General features: G+C 45.4%; 1 long non-coding RNA gene across 1 annotated transcript; it reads left to right on the top strand.

Moving 5' to 3' along the window:
* The first annotated feature begins 361 nt into the window (after positions 1–361).
* On the top strand, positions 362–9,158 carry LOC110342112. Its single transcript, XR_002384111.1, has 2 exons — positions 362–580; positions 7,813–9,158. It is a non-coding gene; the product is annotated as an uncharacterized LOC110342112 (long non-coding RNA).
* The last annotated feature ends 2,747 nt before the right edge of the window (positions 9,159–11,905 follow it).

Below are 11,905 nucleotides of genomic sequence, written 5' to 3'. Positions count from 1 at the left end.
TACTTAGCTACTGCCATGTGTCACAGTACTCTTGCCAACAGATTTGTAGTTTAGCTGGGGTGCAAGACAGATTTACAGAGCCACAACGTACCCGATCTCAAGATCATGAAGACCTTTCGACATCGTAAAGCTCAACGCAGTCCTGGATATTAAATATCTCATGTATGGCAAGAGTAAGAAAATAGCTTTTTATCAGAAAACCTGTGGTGACAGGTCCCGTTGGATGCACGAGCCTAGCAGAGGCACTTCCAGTTTGTTTCTGTTGGATGCTGCATTGCATGACTTCCTTTACGGAGAGTTTTGTATTATCATTGGTCGCTGATGCTGTTCCCACCTGTTGTCTATTTTTCTCAGGTTGTCATAGATACAGTCATCCTGACTCAAGAACGTCCTTGGCTTGTATCTGTGTGCACGCCTCTAGACTGTCTCCGTTTACTGAAGTGTGTGATGGGCCTGGGGGAATCAGCCCAGTGAGCAAGCCGCTTGTGGTATAAGCAGGAAGGCCTGAATTCAGATCCTTGGAGCCCACAAGACACCGTATGCAGGACTGTGTCTGTATTCCCAGTGCTTCTGTGATGAGGTAGGTGCAGAGATAAGACAGTTCCTGGAAACTCACAGACCTGATAAATTGGTATATACAGTGATAAACAAGAGACCCTGTGTCAAAGAAGGTGGGAGTTGAGGGCTGAGACCCAACGCTGTCTTCTGATATTCATAGCGTGCACTATAGTGCAAGTATGCTTACAACAGAACACATGAACACACACACACACTTGCACACAGGCATGCAGACAGACACATACACACACACACACATACACACACACGCACAACATGATTGGCACTTTCAGGGGTGGTCATTTGATTATCTGGAAAGTCTGTCAAGCAGTTTGGCTGCTCCTCTTAGTGACCAGCAGTGTCCTTGTTGGAAACTTGGGGAGACTCAGTGTGATGTTCCTTCTTTGATCCTAGTTTGACTTCCTGAAATCTTTCAACAGAAAGGAAGTGATCTGCAGTGACTTGTTTCTGACATGTTCAGGTTCATGTACACATCACAGCACCTTTTCCTTGTCCACCCAGTCTTCATAAGCTACTTATTTGATAATCTTTCAGAATTTGTCTCAAGATGACACAGACACTTTGTACCAGCCCAACTCCTTGCAGTTTTAAGGTGGGGGTGTGAAAACACACACACACACACACACACACACACACACAGAACAAGAGTCTTGGTTACAGTCTATAACGAAATGCAGAAATGTTTTAAACATACCTTTTGTGCACTTGGGAGAACAGGGAAGGCGTCAGACCAAAGGTGGACAGGGGAGGATGGTTGGAGTGAGTCAGGAGGTGAGGAGATGAAGGAGAATTTCCAAACGGCTGTAACTGGGTGAACAAAAGCCCGGAGGTCTGAGTGTGGATGTTGGTGGGCCCCAGAGGCATTGGGGTTTGTCTGGAGCAGTAAGAAGAGCTGGGGATTGTCAAGTACACAGTAGAATAGGCGAGGTGGAGCACGCTTGGGGGATGATCCCTGAGGTGTGCAGGGAATATTGCTGTGAATATGGTAGTAGGGTAAAACACATGAAGATTGCGATCAGAGAAGTCACCTGATGATGAACGAAGAGGCCCCTGGCAGGGATGCAGAATGCAAAACCCGAGGCTGCTCATGAGACCCAGGAGGTTTAACTGGAAACAACGCTATTGCTTCTGCATGGAGTGGAAGGCACTTGCTTGAATGCCGGGGTGGCAGAATCACTCAGAAAGGCAGCCACTCGCCATTTCAATGCAAAGTAAGCCGGGCTAGGTGGTCTTCTAACTCGGTGATAGAGTGATTGACTGAGAAGATATGAGCAACAAAGGAGAGGAGTGTATCAAAATGGACACAATGTTTCCAGTCTTCAGGCCTGGGAGAAACGGGATGAGCCAATGCACTTAGGTTCCAAAACTGGGCTAACGTCTGACGAAATCCCGTGTAGAAACATTGCTTTCCCAAGTGTCCCAGCTCCCTCTGCCAGAACTGACATTTGGAAGTGCGTCCATTGTCGGTGTCTCTTTAAACATATATGCAGGGACAGCAAAATAACCTCCCACCTCAGATCTTTAAAGGAAATAAGAGGTCCTGTAACTCTTGAGGAAAAATACATTCACCCTCAAATTATATTGTTTTAGAGGTTAAAAGTATATAATTTCCCCCAGAAACACATTGCGACTCAGACTGCTGGGAGGCTATTGCTCAATTACTCTCAGCAGTAGCAAAGGTGCCTACAATTCCGTGAGCTCTGCTGAGGCTGCTGGGAGGAGAGGCCTCGCCCGGGCTGTGGGCTGACAGAGCAGATCTGGGCCAGACAGGGCATGCGATCCTGCACCCTTGAGTCGTGGTCCCCCGGCTCTGATGTGTCAAAACCCTGCCTGATCACAGGTTGCCTGCATAGGTGGCCCTGGCCTCTGCTCTCCAGGCTTGCTGGTTAGCTGCCACACCCTGAGCATCTTGTGTTCTAGGCATCATTCCTTGAGTGTGATCAGGTAGAAAGATTCATGTAGTTTCTTGTCAGGATGGAAACGGGCCAGATCCGGAACTGCTTGATCGGAGGGGCCAGAGGGACTGCGGAGGCGACGCTGTCCTTCCGGTACCTGCTGTCTTCGGTGGCTTCCAACATAACCCCAAGGGCCATCCCATGTGCTTACATGTTTGCGTCACCAGTGTACTGCGCCTCTCTGCAATGTCCCCACCCTGTGTGTCTTTCCTGATGCTCTGGTGGTTTTGCTGAGAGTGGAAGCTCACCCCACGGGGATTTTTAAGTCCGCCTTTATTCTCAATGCTCGCATTTAGCGTTGTCAAGTTATATGTCACTTGGTGCGAGCAGAAGCAGCGCTTGACCTGGGCAGTAGGCAGAGGGCAGATTCGTGGCTCCAGAGAGTGGCAGGAGGCAATCCAGGGGAAAGCAGAGGGGGCTTCGAGGGGCTGGGAAGCCCCCTCTCTTTCACATCCCCCCTCTCCTGTCACCCATCCTTCCCACTGGAGACCCTCAAAAGGTTGCTGTCCAACACCCAGAGAAATGTGCAGACCCAACCAATCCACCGTCGGAACTCAAACCCACTCCGGGCTGCCGCTTTAGATTCTGGAGAGAGAGAGAGAGAGATTCTAAACAGGTCTCAATGTCAGTCAAAGGCAGAGCCTTGGGAAGGGGAATGCTGGAATCTTTGACTCTTCAAAGGGCATTTCCAGCTCTCTTTTCTCTGTTTCATTGTCTCTCCTGGTAACGAGCAGAGTTTGGAAATTGTTTTTTAGCAAACGCATTAGAGGGAAGGCAGAAGGGGAAATGACACATTGACAGGTGACTGAGGAGACAAGTCTGGGAAAGGATGGCTAAAACAGAAGCTGCTGAACACTGAGGTCTCCTGAAATCTCTCCAAGGCTTAATTGCAGGTGGGCAGCTGACCCGTGTAAACAGGAAAGTGCCAGGGAAACGAGCATGAGCTCACCGTCTTCCCTTTGCAAACGCAATGGATCTTAAAAAGCCCAGCAACAGGAGCACACCCCTGCGCTGAATTACTCAGAGCGGCCTCTGACGGTAGTGTCTGTCTGTCCTCTGTCTGCAGCAACTTGCTCACGCATCCCAGCCCCCCGCCCCCCCGCCTCTGTGCAGGTTTCCACCCCTATCCCACCCCTATCCCACCCCTACCCCACCCCTATCCCACCCCTATCCCACTCCTACCCCACCCTTACCCCACCCCGGCTACCGCCATCATCCACAATCATTATCACCAGTAGCCGCATCATCATAATAATCCAAGGTCGTACATATGCCAGACACTTTCCTCAGGGTTTGTCTCTTCTACAGACTAAACCTATAAGGTAGTTGCATTTCCGATGTGTAGACACAGACACAGCCGGTAAGTGGTGGGGTCAGCGTTCCACACAGTAGACCTGTCTGTCTACAGTTTACAGCCTCCATGCTACAGGTGGGTAGATGGATGAGAGACCGCACGCATACGCAAAACAGCGAATGGCTCTCAGCAGCGTCTCAAGGGTAGCGTGTGGCTCTGACCGTCTTGGAGCTTACAGTCCGGTGAGAAAAGGGAGATTCTTATTCATGAAACCATCGGATTTCTGTTAATGGGCTTAATATAGACTGAGGCTGGGGTTGTCTCTGAGAAAATACTCCAGTTTGGGAGAAAGGATAGGGAGGGGCTCGTGAAGATTGTTTTGAGATGCATAATTTTTTTTTTACCGTGTTGGAGGGTTTTCAGCAAGTTACAGGGCCTGGTTCTCAATGTTTGCAGGAAGACCTCTGTCCTAGTTTGCTTCCCTGTTGCTGTGATAAACACCTGTGACCAAATCCATCCTTGAGGGAAGCCAAGGGAGAAACTTGGAGGTGGGGATTGAGAAAGAGACCATGAATCTCTTCTTTCTTTGTTCAGCTACTGTTCTTGTATAGCCAAGACCTATCTGCCTAAGGATATTACTGCCCACAATGCACTGGGCCTTCCTACATCGATCAGCAGTTTAAAAAATGCCGTACAGACATGGCCACTGGACAATCTGATGGAGTCAGTTTCTCAGTTGAGGTTTCCCATTTCTAAATGTGTCTCGTTGACAACCGAAGCCAATTTTGACAGCTCCTTTCTGAGAGCAACTGCTGTATGTTAGGGTATAATGGCTGGATCTGATCATTTCCCTAAGAATATGCTGGAGGGATTATCCACTTGATTCCCATTAGAAACATTCAAGTCCCATAGGTTTATAGGTTTGAATACTTTGTCCCTGGTTGGAGGAACTGTTTGGGAAGGATTAGGAGGTGTGGCCTTATTGGAGTATGTATGTCACTGGGCATGGTTTGAAGTTTCAAAAGCCCATGCCATTGTTGGTTTGTTTTCTCTGCTTCCTGGTTGTGTGTCAAGATGTAAGTAAGCCCTCAGATACTATTTCAGTGCCATGTCATGCCTGTCTGCCTGCCTGCCATGCCTCCTGCTACAGTGGTCAGGGACTATGATCCCCAAATAAATGGTCTCGGTCATGGTGTGTCTTATCATAGCAAAAGGAAAGCAACTAAAACAAATATCAGCATGTGACCTGAGGTATGCTGAAAATCCCTTCTCCAAGCACCTTCTCATCTGGGATAATTTTATATATGATAGAGCCTACAACCTGATGAACTTAGAATTCTCTGGACTTAGATTCCACATGTCTCAGACACTTGGTTCTGCTTGATTCAGGGACACTGGAATGCTGGTAGAGTGATCACTCTTGATAGAGAGGACTCTTCTATTTCTCATCTGCCCTCACTGTCTGAAATGGTTCCTCCTCCTATTCCTCCAGGAAGGAGGGTCAGGTTCTCTGAGTTCTGGTGTGATGTCATGGGAAAAACCCACCTGTGAGTTCTCCCATGAAGGTGGGTAGGACAGAGGTGTGACAAGGAGGCAGGGCAATGTAGTTAGGTGTTTTCTGTACCATCCAGTCCCCCCAGACTGGTTTCTCTCTGGCCCACTGATCCCTGCAGCTGCTTATTAAATAATCATTCTAAGTCTTAAAATTAATTACAATTTTTTGGTCAATGGCTCAGGCACATTACTGACTGGCTCTCACAATTAAATCAACCTGCTTCTATTGCACTATATTCTACCCCGAGGCTCAAATCTTGCTTCCCTGGCAGACACATGGAGTCTCTCTGACTCTGCCTTCTTTCTCTCTGGAACTGTGTTTGGATTGCCTGCCTAGGTATACTCTGCATGGCCATTGGTCAAAACAGCTTTATTCACCAGCCAATAAAAGTAACATGTATTTGCAGCATACAGAAGGACATCCCACATCATCTCCCCTTTTCTGTCTAATTAAAAAGGAAGATTTTAACTTTAACATAGTAAAATTATACATAACAAGAAAATTATCAAGCAAGAATTATAGTTACAACATTTAGTTCATTTACATTTGGCAAAACTAAAGAAAATACTGTATCAGCTATCCTATCTTTGTGAGTCTGAAATTTTATACTAATTTATCCTTTGTCGTAACTAATGAAAACTATAAAAATATCTAGTCTTCGGTTCCATCAAAGACCCCAGAAGGATATAACATTATCTAAATAAACAGGAAGTGCATTATAAGCAACTTCTAAAACTCTAGAAATGACAGATATCTGGCTGTCTGGACAGTCACCCAAAATTCTTCTGTAACACTGAGGCATTCATCTTCAGCATATTGGCCTAGAGTGTCTGTCAGACTTCTCAGTGAAACAGGAAATTTGGAACTGTCCCACCTATGTTGGAAGTTTATCAGTCATTTTTTTTCTGTGTCTTGCAGAATGTCTGCAAGAGTCTTCCATGAAGCAGGAAACCTGAAAGTCAGTCCCATCTTGTTATGGCAAGTTCAGTACTCACTTTCCTGTGGTTCCTGCATGGCCAGTTTAAACAACATACAGTCAAACAGACCAGGCAAGAGTAGTTTCTTGTCCAAATGTCTAGTCTTGCCACACTGAAAGCAAACTCCATAAGGAGCTTCTTTGATGTGCATCGTTCTCTTGAAGTAATTGGTGCTGCCAGGAGCAGACATGTCTCACTGTTGAGAATAGTCTAAATGCCAGATTCTGTAGGTCTTTGAAGTGCTTGAAGATCACCTATCCATCTTAAATATACATCTGCATATCTAGGAAACCTAACTAACATGACTATAAGTTTGACTATCATAGATGGCTATTAATTTGTATTTCTTAAGTATACATTACACTTTTAATGGAGCTATATAGCTACAAAGCATTAAACAAGGGTAGAAAATATACATACAGTATAACAAAATTGACCTTCAATTTGTATCAATAAATCAAAATCCATACCAGTGTAAATTATTCATTTCTATATCATATCCCCCCTTTTTTTCTTTAGAAAGAGATTGACTGTGACCATTAACCACTTATAACCAACCCTATTTACATGAAAACAGACAATATCTTGCAATTTGGGCATAGTTTTCTAGACTACTTTCTGCTGATTGTTGGTTGCAGTGATCTGATGGGGACCCTGAGAAAATTTATGGTTAAATCTTGGCTGTAGTAGTCTGTGAGGCTGCATCATCTCAGCCAATTGCCTTGAAGCTGCTTTGAATGTTGGATCACCTGGGCCATGATTCTCATCAGAGATCTCTCAGGAGGTCTTACTTGATCAAACCATATTAGCTTGGAAAGAATCCACAGCTTTTCATCTTCTGTGGAAACAAAAGCAGAACTTCTTTTCCAAAGCAACACATATACTTAGACCCAATTTTTGAAGTCAAGATAGCTTTAAAATACTCATATTGGTTTAACTTTGCAGCCCTCACAAAAAATGTCTCTCCATAGTTAGTTCATTAACCATCAAAATATCCAAAGGAAACACAATAGTATATGTAATTCAGACTCTCTGCATATTCTATCTTTATAGGACCCATTATAATTGTTTCCTCTATTTTTTCTTTAATGACCTCAGTGTATTATCCTTAAATTATTGTTTTGTCTATGACCATGTCTATTCTCTATCCTCTTTCTCTCTCAAGCCCGTGTACATTCAGACAGCCTTTTTGTCTGAATCTGTCCTTATTGCACATATGTAATCATTTTCTGACCAGGAGAGTTTTTAAAATGCTAAGTGGGCATGGCTAGGGCCACAGTGGCAGCTTTGGTTGTTGGATCCAACATGTTGGAGATATCAACAAGCATCATGCTTACCCACCCCCCCAATACTGACATCTGGTAGCATGCAGCCAGCCCATAAACTTACTTTTTTTTGTCTGTACGAGCAAAAGCTAAATCCGTCAAGTAACTTGCAGCATGCTTCCCACAGGACCTCCTGAGAGAGCCATGAGAGCCACCAGCATGAACCAGGAAGCTGTCTCTTAAAGGAGCTGTGCCTCTGCTTGCCTCTAGCAAACAGAACCCAATGGAGAAAATGCTACTACCAAGAAGCTGTGCTTGACTCTGCTCTTTTGTGTTTAGAATCTCCTTTTAAGCCTTTGTCAGCTTTTATGTGGCAATTCTTGCCCTACGTTGGACATCACATGTAGTTGGATGTTTAATGTCCCGTCTGGTCCCCTAGGACCAGTTTCTCTCCAGCCTGTTGGTTCCCACAGCTGCTTACTAAATAATCATCCTGAGACTTAAAGTTATTAAGTTATTTGGCCAATGGCTCAGGCATATTACTGACTAGCTCTCACAATTAAATCAACCCATTTCTATTACACTATATTTTACCACAAGGCTCATGGCTTGCTACCTCATATCTTGCTTCCCCTGGTGGCTACATGGTGTCTCTCTGACTCTGCCTTCTTACTCTCCATAACTCTGTTTGGATTTCCTGCCTACCTGTAGTCTGCCTGGCCATTGGTCAAAGCAGCTTTATTTATCAACCAATAAAAGCAGCACATTCGCAGCAGACAGAAGCTCATCCATATCAGTGCAACATCTGGAGCAGAAACCAAAATCAAAGTTGGAAAGTCATCTGGTGGAAGTCGTCTGGTGAGCCGCTTATCTGCAGAGCCTGCAGAGAGCTGCTGAATTCATGGTGAGACTGGGGGAAGTGAAGGAGATGAAGAGAAGGTACACATAAAAGCCACCCTGGATTTGGAGAAAGCAGCTGCAGGGACCTCTTTCTAAGGCCCCTTTGCTCTTGGTTTGGACAGAGGCCAATAAGGAAATCAACATTTCCCATGTTGGGGGGGGGGTCCTTACTCAATAGGAAACCTCTATAAGTTCCTTAAAGTTCAATTCAAGCCCTGCCTATCCCACATGACTTTCTGGGTCCAGCGCACACTCTAGGAGCTTTTTTTCCAGTCCTCTGACCTTCTCTACTCCTTTTCGCTCCACTGGTTATTGTCCATCCTTGTAATCATCTGCATGTCTCTTTCTTGTAATCATCTGCATCTCTCTCTCTTGTAATCGTCTGCATGTCTCTCTCTTGTAATCATCCACATGTCTTTTTCTCACCTATTGGGAGCATTTTGGCATCAGAATAATGCATTCTTGTTTGCGAGTTTCTGTCCAGCATGTGGCTTGTAACAGGAACTCAAAGTATATTTATTGGTCTGGATTCTAAACTTTAAAATGGCCACTTTAGTTCTGTTTACTTTTACTTGTCAACTTAAAACTGTCTTTAAAAATAGTCTGTGCTTTAATAAAATCCATTAAAAATGGGACTCAACCAATCATGGTGTCATGCACCTGTAATCTCATCACTTGGAAGGCAGGGGCAGGTGGATCTCTGTGAGTTCATTGCCATTCTGCTCTACATTGTAAGGTCTAGGATAGCCAGAGCTACATAAAGAAACTCTGTCTCAATAGTCAACCAACAAACCAACTAACCAACCAGTCAGCCAGCCAGCCAGCCAGCCAGCCAGCCAGCCAGCCAGCCAGCCAACCATCCAAACAACCAGGCAACCAGTCACTGGACTATCTGTTTTTAAGACCTCAAGGTGTGTGGGTTAAGTCATACTTGTGAGCCTGAGCATCTCAGGGCTATGCTGAGGTGTCTGATGTACCAGGCCCAATGAGGTGGGCCTGCTGGTATGCCCTAACATTAGCCATGCACTATCTTTAATTCAATGGGGCGAGTCTACCTCTGAACCACAGCCTGTGGGGTTTGAAGATGGTTCTGGTGTAGGTTCAAGCTGGTGATTCTCCCCAATGCTTCTTGTTCTGCTAGTGGCCTTGGCCTCTCAGAACTGGTGCTGGAAGAGAAGACTGAGAACCTAGGGAGGGTAGCTAAGGAATGGAAACTGTCCCCAGGGCAATGTGTGTTTGGCCCACTTTGAATCCTCTCTTCTGGACCTGTTAGTGGTCTCTGGCCTACAGACACAAGCCTCATGACTTTTTTATCTCTACCTTGACCCCGCCCTGTTGGGCGGGTAGCTTTGTGGGGTTCACTCCTACACATGACCTTACTCCATTCCCATCTCTGGGATGGAAGCATCTCCTGGGTCCGTACTCGGAGTCTTTTCTGGGCTCCTTTGTGCAGCGTTTCTAAGCATTGGCTGCATCATTTCTGGTGGTGCATGGATTGAGATCGTTTGGTGATAGTCCAGCTTCAGAAGTGGTCAAGTCTGCTGTCTTCTTTTTCCTGCCAACCATGGAGGAGATGCTCCTGGAAGGGAAAGGGAAAATAAAAATGCTCTTGCTGTGGCTTAGAGATTCATTACTCCCTCTCTGTGTGTTTTTATGCCGTTAGATGTAGGGTAGCTGCAAATCAAACCATCCCATCTAGGAAGAGCGGACTTTACATTAAATGTTAATAATTTTCTTCTGTTCCAGATGCTTACTTAATTTTATTTCAGCAAACACTTGCAGAGCACTTCCTTTGTGTTAAATGCAGATAAAATGAGATCTGCAATTCTGAGGAACCCAACGGGCTACTCAGGAAGAAAAAGGAGTAAAGGAACAGCTGTAGTTTTTAGAGCAACCAGGGTACCAAATGCTTCAATGCTTACCATGGGCAGACTATTTCCCTAAGGACACTATTCAGGCATGCATTGTCTTTATATACACCTTTTGTATACTATGCATCAGTGTGTAGCAATTCAACATTTATCAAATGGATGACTGATGGGATGAATTAAAGGTTTGAATCCTGTCAGTCTCACATTCTTGCATGTGTTTTTCTAATGTGACAAAAGATGACATGTTCTCAAGAACTCCTTGCCTAATTCTCTCCTCTCCCATGCATAAAAGGATGCTCAACTCAATATCGGTTGGAGTTTAACATAAAACACAAAATGAGATCTGAACCCTGCTTAGTAAGTGGTGGGGACCGGATGTGTCTTGGGAAAGTTTCTACGGCTCGGGACTGGGGTTTGAGGAGCTGGAGTTTAGTTCTCAGCATGCGGCAGTGGAGAATAATCAACTGGGGGAAGGAAACCCAGATGGGTTGTAAAAATTCCCCCAATTTTCTGCTCCCCAAAATTCTTTCCCTCAGCAGTGCGGCTCTGTAACTGCTTCTCTCAAGGGCTAGAGCCTTTCCCCTACTCCTCAAATTGGGGCAGTCTTATAAGGTTTCCCTGACATACCAAGTGAACTGTTCGAGTTCAACAGTGGCCCCAGAAGAACCACATCCCTGCTTTCTCAGGTCCTTGATGCTGTCCTGTGACTGAGACCAAACCAGCTTATGGAATAATGGGTCAACCCTGACACCTTAGTGAGCAGCCCGGCCAACTAGTAGCCATGAATGAAGCCTTTCTCTACTAGACACCTCAGCTGATCTCCAGGTGTGGACCACAAGATTCACAAAGTCCGAACCAGAGAACTAGAACTGATTCTAGCAGACCTTAGACTTGTGTGCAATATGTATTTCAATTCATGCTGCTTAGTTTAGGAGATGCTGTATATGTAAAAAAAGAACAACCACTTATACGCACCAGAGTTTCACATTTCTTCTTTTCTTTGTGGGCAACCACTCAGGTTTGGTGCCAACTGACTCATGCCTACTGGCTTGACCAGAGGGTTCTACTGTCCTTTCAGCTCATGGGTGACTCGGGCACAAGGTGGGTCAGGTTAAGAGCAGAGGGAAGTGCTTAGGGAGAAGATTCAAGCGTTCAACAATGGCTGTAGCCACCTCTACAATCCCAGCTGCTGAGTTAAGCTGCACACTTCTGTGGAATGCCAGGTCAGATCTTCATCTTTCCTGAAGGGTCCCTTACAAGGAGAAGAGTGTGCATATAAAAACAAGCAACCTAGAAGGTACGGAGTCCAGGGCTTGGCAGGTAGTGATGACGCTCTTGGTTTTTCTCTGCTGTCCTTTGACTCTCAAGAATGCCGAATCGCAGTGAAGCAATGTCTTGTTCTTACCTAGGAGACTGAGAGCGCCTGGGAGTGTGTATTTGTCCTGGGCTTTACCTCCCTGAGCAAGCTCTGATCTTCTCATAATTTTACTCTTTCCTGCCTTGGAAAGC

Source organism: Mesocricetus auratus, unplaced genomic scaffold (genome assembly GCF_017639785.1).
Source record: "Mesocricetus auratus isolate SY011 unplaced genomic scaffold, BCM_Maur_2.0 Super-Scaffold_6730, whole genome shotgun sequence".
NCBI lineage: Eukaryota > Metazoa > Chordata > Mammalia > Rodentia > Cricetidae > Mesocricetus > Mesocricetus auratus.
Note: the sequence above shows the minus strand (reverse complement) of the source record. Positions and strands in the feature narration are given on the sequence as shown.